This window comes from Xyrauchen texanus, chromosome 16, assembly GCF_025860055.1.
Source record: "Xyrauchen texanus isolate HMW12.3.18 chromosome 16, RBS_HiC_50CHRs, whole genome shotgun sequence".
Classification (NCBI taxonomy): Eukaryota; Metazoa; Chordata; class Actinopteri; order Cypriniformes; family Catostomidae; genus Xyrauchen; species Xyrauchen texanus.
In genome coordinates this window covers 44,694,317-44,701,816 of record NC_068291.1, presented here as the reverse complement: position 1 = coordinate 44,701,816, position 7,500 = coordinate 44,694,317, and the positions used below count along the sequence as shown (strand labels likewise).

General features: G+C 39.2%; 1 long non-coding RNA gene across 1 annotated transcript in view; it reads left to right on the top strand.

Annotated features, from left to right (window-relative positions):
* LOC127656941 (uncharacterized) overlaps positions 1–7,500 on the top strand; it is a 452,192-nt gene that overhangs the window by 327,440 nt on the left and 117,252 nt on the right. The gene's annotated exons all lie outside the window — the stretch shown is intronic.

Here is a 7,500-nt window from a genome sequence, read left to right as displayed (position 1 = left end):
TGGAAGATACGTCCAGGGGCGTCGGACTGGGGGGGTAAAGGGTACCGAGTACCCAGGGCCCGAGGCAGGGGGGGCCCCTTAGAAGTCAGTTTTCTATACATACATATTTGGTACGGGGGCCCAGCAAGATGGTTTGTACCCAGGGCCCAAAATTTGGTGCTACGCCCCTGGATACGTCACGTACATTTGTAAACGCAAACTCTAACAGCTACACATGCTCGGTTTTGTGAAAATGCAATGTTACGTACATTAAGTATTTGTTGCATTCTCAGCATGTCCACAGGGGGCACTATAGTGGGCAAGCGTTGTCTTTCATGTCAACTAATGTCATGGTGAAAGCAGTTTGAAGATTAAGTAAAATTTTGTTAAAGGAATATTCTGAAGTTCCAGTGAGGATCCTACAATGGAAGTGAATGAGGCCAGTTTTTGTCTAGGAACCACCTGTGGGTCAAAAAGGGGGCGCTATTTCGCAAAAAAGTCCCCTTATACTTAAGTCAGGCATATGTGGTGTCGTTTGAAAGCTTAGAATCTGAACTTTTCATAGATAACAATCACTTCTGCATTTATTTTACTTACAATAACAAAATAAGACCTTAAAACATTTGAGTCGCAAATAAGCGCCACCTAGTGGTTGTGTGGTATAAATATTAATATGAATATAAAAGTCTTTAATATAGCACAAGTCATATATCAAATGAAAACTCTCATTCTAAGGAACTTCACATTGCAGTTTATTTTGTTGCCTTTATACCACAGTTCAAAAGATTTTCAAAAGAATCACAAAGTGAAATGTGATTTATTTCAACCTCAGTTGCTATCACTGTGTACACACAATAGACACACTCGGGACCTTCAGGACAAAAATGTCCAATATTTGATCCTGGGGCCATTAAAGCATAAAATCATGATTTTAATGATATTCTGCTTTCATTCCAGAGTCCTGGCTTCAAAATGTACATTTGTAATATTGTCCACCAGATGGCGCCATTGTTCTCATGTTTGGCCTATGGAGCAAATACAAGCTTTCCCCCTATTTTCTGTGTCATTGACAAATAAGGTGTTAAAATGAGAAATATTTGTACATTTCTAGTTTAAAACACTTGTGACATGTTCTCAAAAATGTAATCTTTGTGTCCAATTTGGTTTCACACATGTTTGAAAAATTTTCAAGGTAATTTTTTATGTATTTATATGATTATTATGATTTATTTGTTATTTTTTTAAAAATATCAAGTTTTCTCAAGGTTACACCACATGACTTGAACACAATATGCCTTTTCATAAAAATGTCCAAATGAATATCAGATGTATTTGAAAACTTCAGGCTCATTCTTGAGGGTCTAAAAGTGTCTGTTTTAGGGTTTTTATGGTCCGTATAAACAACAAAATAACTAGCTACATATTGGTTTCACCCAATGACTTTGATTTGGTGGACAAAAGAAGGCACATAAAGCACACGGCTGATTTATTGATTGTATTTAATGGATAAAAATAAAAAAAGCTCTGTGTTTTGGTCTTTCCCATTCATTTTCAATGGTCGGTCAATTCTGACCGCGACTACCAAAGATGTCGCTTTTTTTTTTACGACCACTGAGACTTCTAGAATTAATCCCAATTTGTTTTTTTTTTATGTTCAGATGGCAAATGGAGGAAAAGTCACCAAGTTTTGTGCTGCTCAGACATTTATGTTAAATAAGGAAAATGAGGTAGGGAAGGAGGTATTGCCCCAAGCGAAGGAGTTCAAGTACCTCGGGCTCATGTTCACGAGTGAGGGGACAATGTAGCGGGAGGTTGGCCGGAGAATCGGGGCAGCGGGGGCGGTGTTGCACTCGCTCTATCGCACTGTTGTCACGAAAAGAGAGCCGGAAGGCAAAGCTCCCGATCTACCAGTCAGTTTTCGTTCCTACCCTCACCTGTGGTCATGAAGGCTGGGTCATGACCGAAAGAACTAGGTCACGAGTACAAGCGGCCGAAATGGGCTTCCTCAGAAGGGTGGCGGGCTTCGCCCTTAGAGATAGGGTGAGGAGCTCAGTCATCCGTGAGGAGCTCGGAGTAGAGACGCTGCTCCTTTGCGTCAAAAGGAGTCAGTTGAGGTGGTTTGGGCATCTGGTAAGGATGCCCCTGGCCTCCCCTAGGGAGGTGTTTCAGGCACGTCCAGCTGGGAGGAGGCCTCGGGGAAGACCCAGGACTAGGTGGAGAGATCACATCTCCACACTGGTCTGGGAACGCCTCGGGGTCCCCAGTCAGAGCTGGTTAATGTGGCTCGGGATAGGGAAGTTTGGCGCCCCCTGCTGGAGCAGCTGCCCCCGCGACCCGACTTCGGATAAGCGGTTGAAGATAGATGGACGGATGAAGGAAAATGAGTGAATAACATAGGAGTGTTAAAAAGGCTGTTTATAGTAAAATAATTGCAAGAAAACACGTCTTTCTATTTAGTTGTCCACGCGGCTAACACAGCGTGCCCATAATAGTCCGATTCACGTGCAAATGACTCGTTTGAACCGGTTCTTTTAATGAATGACTCACTAAGATATTCAAGTGTTACTGAATCACCATTTGACTCACCCACTGAACTGCAGTTATCAATACTTTCAGAAATGCTTAAGGTGTGTGTAAGTTCGGTATTATTACTGACAGGTTTTGTAATGACAACGATTACATTTGCAACAGTATATATACATACTATATACACAGCAGCATGTGTGCCTGGAGATTGCACAACAGACACAAAAAGGGGAAAAACTCACACGCAAAAAGCTTCAAATGATGAGTTTCTCACAAACATCCTCACACTAAACTGTGACGTAAAGCAAAGCATGTTAAAGGACATTTCTCACCAGTGCAGTGAGGATAAACAAGTCTTTTTGGAAATGGCAACGTTTAGTTGGACAGGATGCCATTGCATGTCTTGTATCTTGACTGAGACGGATCATTTACCAGGTTGAACGTTAATAACTGATTAAACTGCGAAGTCAAACTGTTGCACAAGAATGTGTCGGTTTAGAGGTCGCAGTCGGGGGTGGTTGAGTTCAAAGACGCTGCTCTGGACGTTTCATGGGATCCTGAAATGAATCGTCATTATTCTCTCAGACGATACATTGATCGCTGTTATTCACGGGAACTGAGACGTGTTATTTTCCTGTTACTTTGAGCCAGTTTTAGTCACTCTAGAGCTCTTTGTTGATGGGCACATGCCTTCAGAACACAATCATTCATGACATTCAAAGCATTGGGATGTTCTTGTAACATTTGAGGATTCGTGCTTTATGCAGACAATATTTGTGTTGTATACTGTATATTACAAGTCTAGGATTCATTATTTATGATAAAGAAACACATTTTAAATTCAACATTGAATCACCTTATTTACGTTCTGAATGCACATTCCGCGTCTGATTGTGAGTGATTCATCAGTGCATGTTAATCATGTTATCTTGCATTATTATGGATTTTCATCTAAATATAAGAACATCAATAACATCAAGCCCCCGTGTTTTTCCAACTGCCATATATATATATATATATTATATATATTATATAGAGAGAGACACTTTCAGCAATCAATTCATAATGGGTAAAATCAAGTTTATTTTCATTGAATGTCTTGTTTCACTCAAAATTATGGAAGTAAAATGGGTTGTAAACAATGAGTGTTATTTATGAAACACAAGCAAAACAAATCGTTCTTAAATCCATACATAAACAGTCCCATTACGCATTATTTACACATACATTCATTATGCTTTTGTTCCATAAATGAGGCTCATAGGTTCATAGAAACATAAAAATAAATGGTGTACATGTGGTTGTGCTCTAATGTACTTAATATAAATTAAAGGGGAACTGCACCAACATATATATATATACACACAGGGAGCAGGGCTTGACTTCAAACTTACTTCAAACTTACTTCAAACTTACTTCAAACTTCAAACGTACTTCAAACGTACTTCAAACGTACTTCAAACTTACTTCAAACTTACTTCAAACTTACTTCAAACTTACTTCAAACTTCAAACGTACTTCAAACTTACTTCAAACTTACTTCAAACGTATTTCAAACTTACTTCAAACTTACTTCAAACTTACTTCAAACTTCAAACGTACTTCAAACTTACTTCAAACTTACTTCAAACGTACTTCAAACTTACTTCAAACTTCAAACGTACTTCAAACTTACTTCAAACGTACTTCAAACTTACTTCAAACTTACTTCAAACTTCAAACGTACTTCAAACTTACTTCAAACTTACTTCAAACGTACTTCAAACTTAGCTTCAAGTACTTCAAACGTACTTCAAACTTACTTCAAATGTACTTCAAACTTACTCCAAATGTGCTTCAAACTTACTTCAAATGTACTTCAAACTTACTTCAAACTTACTTCAAATGTACTTCAAACTTACTCCAAATGTACTTCAAACTTACTTCAAACTGTACTTCAAACTTACTTCAAACGTACTTCAAACGGCTTCAGACTTACTCCAAACGTAGCTGCAGACTTAGCTTCAAACGTACTTCAAGCTGTAGCTTCAAACGTAGCTTCAAACTGTGCTTCAGGCTTGCTAAATGTAGCTTCAGACTGTAGCTTCAAGCTTACTTCAGACTGTAGCTTCAAGCTTAGCTCAAATGTGCTTCAAACTTGCTCAAACTGTACTTCAAGCTTACTTCAAGCTTAGCTTCAAACGTAGCTTCAAGCTTACTTCAAACGTAGCTCAAGCTTAGCTTCAAGCTGTAGCTTCAAACGTAGCTTCAAGCGTTAGCTTCAAGCTGTGCTTCAAACGTGCTTCAAGCTGGCTTCAAACGTAGCTTCAAACTTAGCTGGGCTTCAAACGTGACTTCAAGCTTAGCTTCAGGCTTCAAGCTTAGCTTCAAACTTAGCTTCAAACTTAGCTAAGCTTCAAACGTACTTCAAGCTTAGCTTCAAACTTGCTTCAGACTTCAAAGCTTCAAGCGTAGCTTCAAACGTGCTTCAAACTTACTTCAAACTTACTTCAAACTTCAAACGTACTTCAAACTTACTTCAAACTTCAAACGTACTTCAAACTTACTTCAAACTTACTTCAAACTTACTTCAAACTAACTTCAAACGTACTTCAAACTTCAAACGTACTTCAAACGTACTTCAAAGTTCAAGCTTACTTCAAACGTACTTCAAACGTACTTCAAACTTACTTCAAATGTACTTCAAGCTTCAGACTTAGCTTCAAGCTTAGCTTCAAACTTCAGACGTAGCTCAAACGTTCAAGCTTAGCTTCAAACGTGACTTCAAACGTAGCTTCAAACATGCTTCAAACTTAGCTTCAAGCTGACTTCAAGCGCATTTCAAGCTTGACTTAAACGTAGTTCAAACGTAGCTTCAAGCTTCAAACGTAGCTTCAAGCTTAGCTTCAAGCGTGCTTCAAACTTACTTCAAATGTACTTAAGCTTACTTCAAGCTTAGCTAAGCTTCAAACGTGCTTCAGACTTCAAACTTAGCTTCAAGCTTAGCTTCAAGCGTAGCTCAGACTTAGCTTCAAATGTGGTTCAAGCGTAGCTTCAAGCTTAGCTTCAAGCGTAGCTTCAAGCGTAGCTTCAAGCTTAGCTTCAGGCTTAGCTTCAAGCTTCAAAGCTTAGCTTCAAGCTTGACTTCAAGCTTAGCTAGGCTTCAGACTTAGCTTCAAGCTAGCTCAAGCGTGGCTTCAAGCTTAGCTTCAAGCTTAAGCTTCAAGCGTAGCTTCAAAGCTTCAGGCTTAGCTTCAAACATAGCTCAGACTTAGCTTCAGACTTCAAGCTGGACTTCAAACGTGGCTTCAAACGTAGCTCAAGCTTAGCTTCAAACTTAGCTTCAAACGTAGCTTCAAGCTTCAAGCTTAGCTCAGGCTTCACTTCAAACGTAGCTTCAAGCATAGCTCAGACTTCAAGCTTAGCTTCAAGCTTAGCTTCAAGCTTAATTCAAACGTAGCTTCAGACATAGCTTCAGACATGCTTCAAGCTTAGCTGAGCTTCAAACGTACTTCAAACGTACTTCAAACGTACTTCAAACTTACTTCAAACGTACTTCAAACTTCAAACTTACTTCAAACTTACTTCAAACTTACTTCAAACATACTTCAAACGTACTTCAAACTTCAAACGTACTTCAAACGTACTTCAAACGTACTTCAAACTTCAAACTTACTTCAAACTTACTTCAAACATACTTCAAACTACTTCAAACATACTTCAAACATACTTCAAACTTCAAACTTACTAAACTTACTTCAAACTTAATTCAAACGTATTTCAAACGTACTTCAAACATACTTCAAACTTACTTCAAACTTCAAACGTACTTCAAACGTACTTCAAACGTACTTCAAACTTACTTCAAACGTACTTCAAACTTCAAACTTACTTCAAACTTACTTCAAACTTACTTCAAACGTACTTCAAACTTACTTCAAACTTCAAACGTACTTCAAACGTACTTCAAACTTCAAACTTACTTCAAACTTACTTCAAACATACTTCAAACATACTTCAAACTTCAAACTTACTTCAAACTTACTTCAAACTTACTTCAAACGTACTGTGAAGTGGCTGCGTAACTCTGTACTTCAAAGGTGTATATGACTTCCTTCTTTGAGACAAGCACAATCAGATTTATATTCAAAATATCCTGCTCGTCGAAGCTTTATAATGGGAGTGAATGGTACCTTAGATTTTGAAGCCCAAAAAAGTAATCCATCCATTTTATAAGTAATCCATACAGCTCCAGGGGGTTAATAACGGCCTTCTGAAGCGATGCGTTTGTGTAAGAAACATATCCATATTTAGAACTTTCTAAACTATAATCACTGGCGGTAACGTCCATCCGCGCATTCACGAGAGAGTCGAGTGAGAAGTGACGAACGCGGAAGTGCGTGTTGTTTACAGCAAAGGAAAACGGTGAAATGAAGTGAGTTGTTTTAGCCATACTGTAGATTTGTGTTAGTCTATAAAATGGTGCGTTCATGCATCTATCGTCATTCCACTCATCCATTCATGGCAGCAAACACTCTCAGACTCTGTTGGCATTAACTGGCATTTCCTACATGGGCACCACCACGTCACCCGAACTCTCCGTCTACCAGATTCGTCTGTTTGTTTCCTCTGGAGCTCCTCCATCTCCCGGAGTTCCTGCACGGTGTACTCCGGTTCAAACTAATACAGCTCAATCTCCTCTTCTCTTATATCAAATCCTCCCACATTGTTCTTTCAAAATCCTCACTGGAGCTTACGCTACGCCTACGTCATCCGCCGGAACTCGACTCTCTCGTGAATGTGCGGACGGCCGTTGCACATTGTTACTAGACAAATTAAACCAACTAGTAAAAAAAATCAAGACTTTACGTTCTAGAAGTCAACAGTACTTAAAGTGCCCGAAGTTGAGTCAACACCCTCTGATCTCTCACGATTTGTTGGCCTGATTAAGTTCATCTCAAAACACTCGGCCCTCGACTGTCGGTGTGTTTGACATCTCACCGTGTCCGTGCTCAC